The following is a 12,185-nucleotide window of genomic DNA, read 5'->3' as shown; positions in this document are numbered from 1 at the left end:
CTGCCTATTCTTGGGAAATATTGCTTCCTCTTCAATAAAAATGCCCTGTCGCCTTTGCATATATAAGAAATAGGAAAGGGGCTACAATAAAACCTTGTCGGAACCCCTCAAATAATAAACACAATTCTTGTTAGGGAAAATCACAAAAGTCTCTAAAGAAACCAGTGGCTAACCTTCTAGTCGACTGGCACAAAAGCAGTCTGACTTAACTTAGAGGCCAATGTGCAAATTAAGTAGTCAAACAGTTTTAAAGTGAAAACATAACACAAGTAAAATCCCAAATCAATTCAGAAACAATTCTGTAAAAATGTATATATAAAATGACACCAAAATGACAAACATCCAATCAAGAGATTTGAGTGTTTTAAGTTTTTAAGCGCAAATAGCGTCAAAAAGCACAAAGGGCCAATCGTGGTTATCTGTCGGGCAGGACTGGGTAAAGTCACTAGTTCTAGCTGACTGCAATGGAGAGTGGGTTGGATACAGGAACTAAGTTTGTCCTGCTGAATAGTTGTTTTCTTTGCAAATCCATGAGAGAGCCTGCCATTTGAATTGGCAGGAGCCTCAAGACGTTTGTTGTCAGGTCGAGGAGCAGGTCTGATGTTACTGATTTTCACTATGAGCCAGTCAACACTGGAGCTTCACCTTGGTGGTCCTTGCAAGCTCTTGCTTTCGGCACGAAGTGTAGGTCTAACTTAAGCTTAGCACTGGCGGTCTTTGTGGACAGTGGCTGTTGGCGTTAAATGCAGGTCCCACTGGAGCTTTGCATTGGCGATCATCATGGTCGTTAGTTTCTTGGCACAAACAGGCCACTGCAAGGTCGTGAGCAGCCAAAAATCTTCTGTATTTTCACCCTGAATTCAGGATAGTGCACTCTGATGTCAGCCAAAGATCCAGGACTTGGGGGCACCTCTTGGGGATCAAGGCTCACTCCTGCAGAGACAACCAGCAGGGTACAGGCAGGTACATGCATGTCCAGTTCGTACTGGTCAGCTGGGCAGTTGCAGAGGGCCTCTAGAAATGTACCCTGTTGCTCCAACAGGAGGTAAGCCAACTGACCTGTGGAGTCACTTCTGGGCAGCCTGAGGTCAAAGCAAGCAGGTCCAATCTCCTTTTGTTAAACAGCAGGACTGTCCATCTTCTGAATCTTCCACAAGTCAAGAAGTGTCCTGATTAGAGGTTGTGGAGGGTTCACTTCTATCCCCACTCCAAGCCTATAGATGGGGGATGCACCTTTTGTCGAATCTTCCCCTTCCTTGGGATTAGTTCCAAACTGGCTAGGGTAACAAAGGACTGTTGGGTCTTGGTGTTAGCTGCATTATTCAGTGGCAGGGCAGATAGGCCTTAGAAGTCAGGAAGGGGGTGGGCAAGCCCTGGAGCTACCCTTTGAAGCTCAGGAAGGCTAAGCACAACTTCCTAGGACATTCTGCCCCGCACTCACAGCCCTTTTGTCCCTATGTCTGGAAGGACTACAAAAAATACCACAGGAGAGAAATTCACAGTCTTGTGTCCCTGGACAGTGTCAGAAAGGTGCATTTGGTTTAGGCACAAAAAGGCCAAGGTTCCAAAAGTGCCATTTTCAGAATACTAATAAAAAATCTGACTTTACCATTACTGAGGATTGTAAATATCTATTCATTTGAGTGGAAGAAGCATTTCTCTATCTATTCCTAAACTGAAGTTATCGCTTATTAAGTGTAATAAGGTAACCCAGGGATAGTCTATGGCAGTGAAAAATTACCTTCATAGTTATCCCTTGCCATGACATAAAAACGTAAACACATATGTCCTACTTTTTTACTACCGCACACCTTGCCCTACAAGCTTTTATGGCCTATCTTAGGGGAGTTTAACAAATATTAAAATGGAAGGTTTAGGTCTGGCAAAAGGATTATTTTTCCAGGTAGAAATGACAGTTCAAAACTGCACTACATTCTATAGTGGCATCTTTTGGCTACGTTAGTTGGTGGCACAATGAGTGTTGCTGCCCACTAGCAGCATGTCATTTTCAGGCCCTGGACACATGCAGTGTCATATACTAGGGACTTACAAGTAAATTAAATGTACCAATCAGGTGTAGGCCAACGTTACCATGTATAAGTGAGAGAGCACATGCACTTTACCACTGGTTATCAGGAGTAAAGTGCACAGAATCTTAAAAGTCAACAAAAGTAGATTTAACAAATGAAGGCAATGGAAGGCAAACACCTGGGGTGACCCTGCAGAAAGGCCCCCAGTCCAACTCACAGGTCTTGGTTTGGGCTTACTGCTTGTGGAGATGAGAAATATACATGGTACTACATGGGCAGCAAAGACAGGCTTACACGGCTAAAGTAATTGAAAGTTGTGTGCTTCACAATGTATTTGTTTTACCTAACTAGACATACATGCATGAAGGCACCACCAAGCGAAAGGGCAGGACAAAAGTACAGACCACCGCATCACTTCCAATATGAACACAAAAAATGTATAAACACTTACCTTCAGGCTAACTGGCTGCCGCCTCCCACTTCTCATCGGCTCCTCGACAGCAGGAAGCAGGAACCAGGAAGCACCCAGGCTCCTGACTCCCCTAGTCAATCACAAAGCTGCAATGCAGGAACAGAATACATTAGACTTTGGGGCATGGTCTGGGCAAGAGTAAAGATGGCCACCTGAATTGAGGGCACCGCTGTGGGACGGGCTCCAGGTGGAGGCGGCGGCTCTCCCAGTGAGGCTAGAGACGCAGCACCAATGTCCCTCATGGTGCTAAGAACCCTAGACGTCGACAGCCTGGGACCTATAAGTCACTGTGAAAGGCATAACAGACTACATCATTGTCCTGAGTCAATGAGGGCAAAAACAGATTACATCATTGCCCGAGTGAGTGTGGGCAATAAAGAGAGAAAAAGGATAACATGTCAGGTGTAATAATATACCTAGAATGCACCCATTTTGGTCACAAGGTGGCACTGGTGATTTTTCTGTGTGTTTTATTCTTTTTTTGTAAATAAACTCTGTCTGATCTAATTAATGTCCTTATAATGTATTTTTCGTGGGCGTATAGAAACCTATTGTGGGTCTCTTTGTATATATCTTTACAGGAAGAACCAGGGTGTAGAGAACACTATTTGATAATCTGGCGGGTCCTGAGGAAGGTGGTTTTTACTGCTGTTTATTGCCACCGAAACGCGTCAACCATGTCTATATAAATTTCTACATTTTGTAGTGACCCTGGCTTTGGACATTAGACTAGACCCAATGAAACGCGACAACTTGCACAGATAATTTGTGGTGTGAATGTGTGTGAAGTATGCATGTGTGGTTTGATTGTTGTTTGTTCTTTACCTGGTCATATTCCGTTCATTATATGAATTTGTGAATGATTTCTCATGTTGTCAAACTGTGTATATAAGAAATGTTTTTCTGTACTTTTTAAAGATAATAATGTTTAAAAGATAGAAAAAAAAAAGGAAAAAAAAGAATTTAAATGACAAATAAAAAAGAGAATGAAAATAAGTAACAGTAAAATTTGTGTTTTGTTATGCCCTTGATAGATTTTAAGAGGCTAAACCCCTCAAATAAATAGAGAGGTGATGAGGGAGTTTGTGCTTTGAGTGGTTGTTATATTACACTTTGGGGCATTGTCTGGCCACGAGTAAAGATGGCCACCTGAATTGAGGACACCGCTGTGGGACGGGCTCCAGGTGGTGGCGGTGGCTCTCCCAGTGAGGCTAGGGACTCAGCACTGATGTCCCTCATGGTGCAAAGAACCCTAGGCGTCGACAGCATGGGATCCGATGCCATCGAGGGGAGCACTAGTGAGGGAGAGGTCAGAAGTTTGTGGGAGGGAACCTGAAGAAACAGCAGCAGTGGCGTCACCCATGGTGAAGTCTGCGGCACTGAGAACCCTGGAGGGCAGCAGCCGAAGAAATGGGTAAGAGCCTCAGCTCCTGCACAACCAGACACCCCACCTTACGGGCCTCCTGTCCACATTGAAGTGTGTGGAGGGTGCCGAGCCTAGAGACCCACCTGCAGCCTCGGCCCTTGCGTATCCTTATGAGTCCACCTCCTGATCTATGTTCTGACCCCCGTAGGCAATGTCCAGAGCACAACCATGCCCCTGCATCTACCACTTACACCCGCCGCTATCCTTTTGCATGACCTACAGCACCCCCCAGAACTTTCAAAACCACAACGCTGCCTCTTCCACACAGCACTAGCCACATCCAAAATATGTATACTGCGACGATGGAGGTCGCCGACATCACCTTCGTAGGAAGCCTGGCTAGTGGCCATGAGTCACATGGCCTCCCACAAGCGTGTCATTTACAATCTCCAGGACCAAGCTGGTCTGTGTCTTCAGTTATGGGCACCCTTCCGATGCATGGAAAGCAGCAACGAAGTGAGCCCTACAGCAGACAACCCGGCTCAGGCATCGGTAATGACGTCAGTTGATGACTGGTAAACTACAACATGCTTGACTGCCCCATGCATTCTAGGTCAACCCACCATTAGCAGTCCTGCAGCCTTAAATAGCCCTTGACCCCCCTCCTTTCTCTCATACAGATACACAAAGACTGACCTGCCCCACCCACTCTTCATCCCCAGCTACCCTGCAACCCCAGATATGCGAACACCACTACGTTATTTCTCACCCCACATGCATATGCCCCCTCCCTCCCCTGCCTACCCGCTCACCTCCCTTCCCATCCCCTCTACCCTCACTCTCCCACCCGGCATTGCAGCAACACAGGCGCACTACACCCAAGCTCCACCCATGCACAGAGGAGGGACCCTCAGAAAGCATTGCTCAGTACCTCCCCTGTGCCCTATCCCCACCCCCCATATACCGTAGTACCACTCATGAGAAGGGCAAGTCTCCCAAGCGCTATAAGCCAACACGGACCGAGGGAACGCCCCCCCACCAACTGCCACACCCCAAACTCATAGCCAGCTGCAGGCACACACCCAGACCCCAGCCTGATGAATGAAACCACCATTCCTAGGGCTTTATACAACCGGTCACTACCTGATCCACTACTGCTGGCATGTCTCTCATATCACGGGATCCTCCCTCTTCCTCCTCCTCTGACTCACACAAATGGGTACTTCTCCCAGCCCCTAAGTGGCACTCATCACACAATTTCCTCATTAAACTGTTTGTCCGGCCAATGTATTTGTGTGGCCAATGCTAATGATCTTAAGATGTAATTTCTTGCAAAATGTTAATAAAGAATTACAACAGAAAAAAAGCTGCAATGCAGCATTGTGATTGGTCTGTGGTTCGGCACCCAGACGGTGAATGGGAGTCTGGGCATGTTCTCCACCTAGGCTGTAATGAGGCCTGGGTGGAGAACATGCAAACTGCAGTGGGCTAACCACTCCTCACTCTGGCCCCTGCTCTGCCATCCCCACCACGGAATGGAAAACTAAAATGATAATACCGTTGCTTATCATCATTTTAGTTTTCCTTTAACTACTGCTCGCAGAGCAGGTGGGCGATGCTCCTCCGCCTTAGTGGAGGAGCCGCCACCGAGAAAATGACATAGCTGCTCAACTGTCATAATGTATTGCGCTTGTTTTTGTGACATCACAATGCCGTGTGCCAGAGCCAGCAGATAATGTGAAAAGCAGGTCACAGAGGAGACTTTAAACTGTTTTAAAGCGTGAACACGAACACTAGTTTCTCATCACTTATGACCTATTTACATGCAGTGAAGCCAGGCAAGGCAACATTTAGAAAAGGACAGTTTATTTTTTGTCTGGCTACAATTACTTACACGAAAGCAGGAGTCTATCTGCAACCCTAGCAAACATTTCTAATTACCAGTTTAAAAATGACTTACTTTAAAGTGCTTTTGATAAGTATGCACAACAAATTACCAGCTTCATTTTGGTGTGTTTTATGTCCAGCCAGCAGATTGCACATTTAATGTACACAGATGCAATTGAGCCCTTCAAGCTTTTTGTAGGAAGAACAACCATGTAACTATTTGTTATAAAGAGTAAAACACCCTGCTGCGAGTTAAAAGTATGATATAACACACCTTGGGGGTTCCATGACTCTATAAATGAGTTCATCCTTCGGCTGGTTGACGCAAGGATGTTTGGCCTCCTCACCTTTCTTAAATTTGAAAGGGCAACCAAATGGGCCAAATCAAAAATAGAAAGGTTTGTTTATGTTTTTCTACTTTTTTTTGGCTGATTGGACTTACCTCTCACTAAAAAGCATGTGGAGGATCATGGAGAGCTGTCTGTCGATTGTCTGACGAAGAGGCTAAAAACCACCCCAGGTTAATGGAGGTTAATGCCCTGATTACTTACCGGTAATCTTCATTACTCCAAGTTAGTCTTCCTCGCCACATGACTAACAAAGTGAGCTTCAGCTCCACACCAGAACCCTACAAAGCAAAAAAGTCAGCCTCCCATGCCCCCCATGGTTATATACAGTGAGAAATTTGAGCACAATGTGTAACATAGGATTGTTTGACTGCTAAAGTAGAAATCCTGATTAAATGAACCAGGTGACCACTTCTTGTGATATAGTCTGTTTTAAATGAAAATATTCACTGCCTAATAGGTAAGGTGGTTATATGTTGGAAAACAGACCACCCAAATATTTATCCCTAAACAGAACAGAGGTACATTTCAGTTCCTTTTACATTTTCAAGCTAAGATAGTGCTTAATGATACGGTCACTACACTTGTGTTGCCTGTTCAAATATGGGTGCCAAATTCCAAGCGAATGAGTTCATTGTTTTAATCACCAGTCAAATACTTTGCTTCAGATTTACTTATTTTCCACACAGGCCAGTGCAGCAGCTGCAAATTCTTCACTGCGCTATATGAAAAGGAGCGTAGGAGAGGGCCATATTCACAGAAATATGGCATTCTCCTCCCCTTTCCCTAGGGCTGCGCAGAAATGTGCTGCTATTCGACAAGCACACACCTTTGCACCATAGTGCAAGGGTGTCTCTGTGAGTCTAGTATAGGTTTTGTACTGAAACTATACCCTTCCAGTGCAAAATGCTATGCTTAGACTAAATGTACAACTTTTCCCACCTTATATGCGTGTTGTACAGTGCAGCACACATAAAAGTCGGTAAAGAAAGGAGAAATAAAAACATTTATCTTTGATAGTTCCTGGTTGAAGTGGGCACTATATTTTGACACAAATCTCTGTCTACCTTGTTTTTAGTAAATATGATTTAGCATCAGAAACCTTGGGTGGTTGCAAGGGAATTGCCATGTACCACCAATTGAATGCTCCCTTTGTGCTAAGGAATGCAAAGCAGCGATATGCGCTGCTTTGTGCAACTTTCAAGTGATTTTCCAGTGCAAAAATATGTTTTGCACTGGAAGGTAAATTAGTAAAAAAAGAATTTGTGTTGATTTGAAGCTCTTTTTTGTGACACAAACAATGTACTAAATCTTTATAATTATACCTTGCAGTGGCCTTTAGACATCTGCATCATGAAAGCATTTCCAGAAGCTTTTCTGAAGTAAATGTTCACTTGACCTTGCCTAAAATAGTAGATAGAGGTCCACTGGTTGCATGCAAGCATATAGAGGCTGATGAAAGAGCTTGATTCAAAAAGAGATTTGGGCTATGGAATCTTTCTCATTGGAGCAGTACATATTGGATCTACATGTTTTTGGACTTGTAAGAAATTATCAGAATGCAGGTTTGTGGGGACATGACCAGTGTGTGCACTCACAAATGACATATGTAGTATTATTCGGGTCAGCAGGAGATCTGATGGCACAAATGGTCCCTGACAGCTCTCAATGAATGTTCTTGTTACCACAAGAAAGGCGTTGACACATCTGAAATATGTTTTTAGCCACCAGACTTTAGTGTTGTCAAGACACAGAATGATCCTTGCTGTGACCTAGGCGTCTCAGTGAGCACAGCAGATGTGAGGCAATAGGTTGCCACTGGCTGTTGATTCAAGGTAAATGACCTGATTGGCTCCAGCAGCTGCACATCAGGGGGGTTTTATAGAAGGACATTGCACCACAGTAGCGTCACTTTCAACAATGGTCCTGTGGCGCAATGCCCAGCTCCGTAGTTACAAAGTGGCGCTGTTCCACTTTTTGTGGCGTAACTCCACTTTGTAAATATGGTACCCTTTCACACAGGTATATGCGTGAAAGAGGCATGTAATGGGTGTTGCTGTGAGCATTCCACTGCAACAGCCACTGATTTTTATGCTGCCCCAGACTTACAAGGATCTGTAAATCTGAGGCAGCGCCAAAAACGAATGGTATGCAAGAGCAGATTTTAGAATGATGATACGAGGAGAAATACTTTTAATTCTCCTTGTATTTGCTTTTTTCTAAGTTTGCTGCATTATGCAGAACACATAGAAAGAGCAAAATGCCATGAATAATTCTTTATGTGCAGGAAGGTGTCTCTTCCTGCACATAAGCAATCAATTAATAATGATGATTTGCATTCTGCAGCACACATTGAAGTAACAAATCACCATTGTTGATTGTTTATGTGCAGGAAGGGACACCTTTCTGCACATAAACAATTATTCTCTGAACACAAGCACCCTCACTCTATGGTGCAAGGGTGTCTGTGTTGGTGCTAGGCAGCTAATTTTAGCTCCCGTGTTGGGGAAATCACAGGGGTGTGCCGCATTGTTGTAAATACAGTGCATCAAGCGTTTTGGAGATGTCGGAGCGTGGCGCTGCCAAATTTGGTGCAGCTCTGTGCTCTGAAATTTCCTTCTACAAATGACCCCTATTGAAGGACAGTGTACTGTGGAAGATCTTCTGGAGCCAGAAGTGTTAACAGCCACAAGGCACTATGGGGCACATGCATCAAAGGAAATTGCATTAGCAAATGGTGCGAATCGCAAAATTTGGCCGTTTGCGAATGCAATTCCCATTTTTGGGATGCATTAACAATTTTGTAATTTTCGCAATTTAAGAAATCGCAAAATTGCGAATTCTTAAATTGCGATTGCATTTAAGGAATCTCAAATTGAGATTCCTTAAATGCAATGCATCAAACTCTAAAAATTTGCGAATTCGCAAATAAGGGGAGCACATTACCATGAAGTTGATCTTCATTGTAATTTGCGAAAACTTTGAAAAATGCACTAAAGTGCATTTTTCAAAGTTCCATTTTACCCACACACATGCCCGTGGGGCATGTGAGTGTGCAAAATGTACTTCTAAGCAGCTTCAGGGGTGCAACAGGGTGTCATTTGACCCCCTTGCACCCTTGAAATTGCATTCTTAATTTGCGAATTAATAATGGTGAATTGCAAATTAAGAATGTCTTTCCATTCATCCTATGGGCCTCTAGGCCCATAGGAATGGATGGGGAAGTATTCCTTAATTGCGATTCTCAACTAGAGAATCGCAATTAAGAAATTTTAAGAAATCGCTATTTTTATAGCGATTTAATGATGCATTGCGGTTCGCAATTGCTTAATTGCGATTCCTTATTTTTCGCAATTAAGGAATCCCAAAAATGCAATATTGATGCATGTGCCCCTAAATGTGCACTATAAGTAATCAGTTTGGACACCAGTGTACATATCAAACCAACGGACAGGAACAAAGCCTTACACTTTCAGAGCTTTCACCCCCATAACTTTTGGAGAATTTGCCATATTCTCAAATGATGAGAGCCAAACTAATTTCTTCCCACAAAGACATGTGTGATACAGCCATAACTAAAATGAAGCTGAGATACTTACAAAGAGGATATCCATTAACCACAGTCGAGAAGGCTGATGAACGCATTCAACTGACAGAACGCAGCGATTTATTAACCAAACACATTAAACCAGATAAGAACCAGATTGTGTTTGTGTCTAAATTTTCAACTAAATACAGGAGCCTCAAAAAAGCTATTTGTAAATGTTAGGAGTTACTACAAATGGAACCTGAGTTCAAAGCTACTTTAAAGTCTAGACCATTATTTGCTTACACAAGAACTAGAAACCTGAAGGTATTGTGGTCTGTGAGGCATGAGACACCCATGGCAAACCATCAAAGCATGAGGAAATGCATGAATTGCATACACTGCAACAATGTCATTGAGAGCAACATTATGCATCCTAGAATTGGAAAAAAAGTGACACTTAAACATCAGATTGCATCACCAAGAACATAATTTACTCAGCAAAAGTCCTTGTGGACTTCTAAACATTGGAAAAACGGAAAGGAAAGTTAAAATCAGGATGAGCGAACACAAGAGTATGGATCGCAATAAGAATACCAACTCAAATTTAGTTGTACCTTGGTTGGAACAGCGACATAACATCGTGCAATTACGATTCCCGATTTTGGAAACTATGAGACCTAGGGAAGGTGTAGACCCGAGTAAAACACTGCTACATGAGGAAATCCAGTGGATAAAACAATTCAATACAATTATGCCGTTTGGAATAAATGGCAAACTCTATATGAACTATTTCCTATGAGTAGATATATTGCATGAACCGTTTACTACGAGTATATAATATCTATGTGAGGCATAGACATAGGCTCCTTTTATGCATACTCTTTTCATACAACTAGGAGATAGCAGCTATACTCACTAGGTTGCTTTTACAATCAATATCTCACAAATTAGCACACACATCCTCAGTAAATTATGGTTGTTTATTGAGTATACATACAAATGAATATGATATGTAAAAAATGCTGTCATGTGAAATATGTTGAGCATGCACACTTTTAAATATAGAGGCAACCGCTGATGTGTACCAAACTTATTGACTCTTTCAAACAAGGACACATAGTCGGTTGAAAGAGTACAATGCCAAGATGGCCACTCAGGAACTTATGAGTTGAGGAAATTCTTAGGGAAATCGTTGTAATCCGAATAAAAGTATGATTGTGAATTCTGCTTGTCATAGATATTGTTGTGAATGGGACCAATAAGTATATTCTTAGTTTGAAGGCAACTGATGTTGCATACCATAGTGAGGTGGATGATTACTGTGTTAAAATGGCCACTTTAGAAACTTGAGTAGAGAACGTTGTTCGAGGGGGCGTTGTCAGTGTCCATCTGACGTAATGCTACATAGCGATGGAAGTAAATGGGTAACTCACAGCTTGTCAGGAAGCCATTAGACGGGAAGGTTGGATCACTAGCAAAGTTAGGATTCAAACAACTTGGTAGGTAGTTCATTGTGGTCTAAGAACGCAACAAAGAATGTTTTTTGCTGAGTCTGTTTTTTTCTGAGCAAACTAGGTTCTTAGCGCATAGGTTTGTTTTCAGTCCAGGTCCAGATTGGTGATAGAAACACTTGAAAGACAGCGATCTTGTAAGGTATGTCGGTGTTGCATGAACACAGCAGATGTTTGGGTTGTTAGCTTCCATGGAATACTGCTGATATAAATATCCTCTCAGATTCTCAGGAGGGAGACTGCACTTCCTTGAATCGTGTTTAAAGACTCTGTTTTACAGTGCGTATATTAAGTCATGTGAATATCACAACCGAAGAATTGGTGGTCATACAAAGTTGGTGAGGTCACAGTGGTGATCATTTAAGAAACATAAGAGTCATGGGTGATTAGGAAGATCATCTATGACAGCATGCTTTCACAGCGAAATCGATGAAAGTTGGGACGTAGTTAGGATGTCACTTTAGCAGCTTAGCAATTGCATGATGGAGAGCTCTGATGTGTTCTGCAATTGGCTCACTTTGATGTTGAAGGGTTTTAAAGGTCAGTATACCTCAACTGATGATGCTGGTTTTATTTTATTATATTGTCAGAGGCCCCTGAAAATGCATAGGGCATCATCATGCAAATAGGATGGAGTCTCACTAAGAAATATTTTCATCAACTGTTTGATTTGCATTGATGTTTGCTTTTTGTATATATTAGGTTGATTTGATATGAACTATATTGTGTAAATAACTCACAATCATGTACATGATGTAATAATGTTGAAAGAAAGAAAAATCAACACGTGATCAAGGTGTTGAAATTTCATTTGATATCAAAAAGCATTTTTGGAAACATTTGTGAATGTTAAACACACATAGCTGTGCACACAGTTACTCAGGTACATGCTTACTTGACACACTGCTCAAATATTCCAAATGGGGGACTGGCAGCCCTCAAATACTGTACGGAACGCAGAACGTTCTAACCTAGTTGATTGTTGGACCTATACGCAGAGAACTTTATTAAAAAATTACGGAGTGCACCACACAAATAAAGTT

This window comes from Lissotriton helveticus, chromosome 11, assembly GCF_964261635.1.
Source record: "Lissotriton helveticus chromosome 11, aLisHel1.1, whole genome shotgun sequence".
NCBI lineage: Eukaryota > Metazoa > Chordata > Amphibia > Caudata > Salamandridae > Lissotriton > Lissotriton helveticus.
This window is presented reverse-complemented; position numbering follows the sequence as displayed.